At 42.0% G+C, this 2061-nt stretch overlaps 1 long non-coding RNA gene across 1 annotated transcript; it reads right to left on the bottom strand.

Moving 5' to 3' along the window:
- On the bottom strand, nt 1-1162 carry LOC123973080. The gene is made up of 3 exons (XR_006825524.1): nt 849-1162; nt 551-736; nt 1-455 (listed from the first exon to the last, which is right to left on the bottom strand). It is a non-coding gene; the product is annotated as an uncharacterized LOC123973080 (long non-coding RNA).
- Between the last annotated feature and the right edge of the window lie 899 nt (nt 1163-2061).

Below are 2061 nucleotides of genomic sequence, written 5' to 3'. Positions count from 1 at the left end.
CAATCACAACATAGGTTTATTTGAATCAAAGCAAAAATAATTAGCTATGAAATCAGGTTAAGGAAGGGAGAGTATGGGGGTAAATACAGGGTGGTAAATTGTGCATGGGCCTGAAACCATGCTTGCACCACATGAGCATGATGGAACCTGACATTGTCCCACACAATGACATAGGTCACACCTTCAGCTCTACAAACCTGATCGAGCTCATCAAGAAAAGTGACAAGGAGAGCTGCATTATATGGTCCAATATGAGGTCTGCGTCCCACCACACTATCTTCTGATATAACCGCACACATGGTAATATTGGCTCCACGTTGTCCAGGTACTTGGATGGTTGCCCTCTGGCCAATGAAATTCCGACCTCTCCTCTTTGTCTTGGCCAGATTAAAACCTGCCTCATCCAAATATATGAATTTGTGATGGTCGTCATCAGCATCCAGCTCCATCACCCTCTAAAAATACATTTTGGAAAGAGATTTAGAGATTAGTGTACAATGTAGAATTTTTGGGAATGTTTTTACAACAGCCGTCTTGAAACTGAACTTACCTGAACATAGTCAGTCCTCATTTGCTTCACTCTGTCTGCATTTCTTTTGAAAGGCACACGGTACAGTTGTTTTATATGAATTTCTGTAAGGCGAATATCATTTCTGGCCCCAACCAAATCCACCACAGCCTGCTCTTGTTGGTTAGAATTTTACCTCTGCCTCCACTATTTGGCCTGGTCACAATTCTACAGCGAAGACACTTGGTCACATCACCTATTCTGTGATACACATTGGTATGCATTATATCATTTGACAATTGGATAGTAGCATAATGTTTAGTGCATGCTGATAACTTACTGGTTCTCATTGCGGAAAGTTCTGAGTATTGAGGCCACGGTTGACCTTCTGAGGTTTGATTGTATCACTGTAACCTCCTCAGTCATTGTCATGCCGTGATTCATGACATGGTCCACGACTATTGCCCAAATTTCATTGGGCACTCGATGCTGTTGTTGCCGCTGTCTTGGTCCGTGGCCTTGTCCTCTACCACGTTCCTCCACACCTCTCAAACAAGGCCCACGACCACCTCTCAGAAGGGGTGCCTGTCCCCTGCCATTCCTTTGACCAACACGTCTTCCTCGTCTTCCTCCCACCACCATTGTGACCTGGATCACCTGCTGGCTCCATGTTATGTATCACTATGCTCTTGCAATTGGATCCCAATCAACTCTTTAAATACTCATTCCACAATGTGCACTCAATCATCAGTAACGAGTTGGCAGAATTGGACAAGCAATTACAAGGGCCTGCATCTATACAGTGCAGGACTGTCAATACTGTAAATAGTCTGAAAAGGTGGTACAGTATTTGGGACCATAGACACAGTGTCTGATGAAGTATTACACTATGATAAAATATTAGGCTACATCCATGGATATTGTAGTCTAATTGGTTCATGCTCCACACTAATTGGTGACAATGAATCTCGTTATCTTGAAACTTTCATGATTATTTTTTTTATTTTTATTTTTTTAAACCTGTCCTGCCCTTTTACTTTAACAAGAGAGTATTAATATAGTCCTTTGTCTGTTTTATTATTTATTTAATTATGTATTGATGTGTCACCGGGCCGGACAGGTGGGGCAGACACGGGGATGGGGGGGCACAAACAGACAGCACAGAGAAAGGACAAGACCTGTAAGAGAAGGGGGGAAAGGGGGATGGAGGGTGGGGACAACAGGGAAAAGCAGTGGGAAACACCAATTGCAGAAAGCAACGAAACCTGCAATAGAACAGAGAGGGGGGCTTGGGGAGGAGAAAAACAACAACAACAAACAAACACAAACAAAAACAAACAATAAAAATAATAATAATAGTAAAAGACAACCAGCCGAACAGCAGCAATAAACAGCTGACATAGTAAGACAACTATGAGAAAAATGAAAACAAGAAACAGTCCAGCACACTAAATAAGCAACACAGCACAGCCACGAGAGCTGGAATAATAATTAATTTAAATAAGTACCTGAAAGAAAAGTATCAGGAATAATTCTACCAGGGACAACCTAAA

The sequence above is a fragment of the Micropterus dolomieu genome, linkage group LG06 (assembly GCF_021292245.1).
Source record: "Micropterus dolomieu isolate WLL.071019.BEF.003 ecotype Adirondacks linkage group LG06, ASM2129224v1, whole genome shotgun sequence".
Lineage (NCBI taxonomy): Eukaryota > Metazoa > Chordata > Actinopteri > Centrarchiformes > Centrarchidae > Micropterus > Micropterus dolomieu.
Note: the sequence above shows the minus strand (reverse complement) of the source record. Positions and strands in the feature narration are given on the sequence as shown.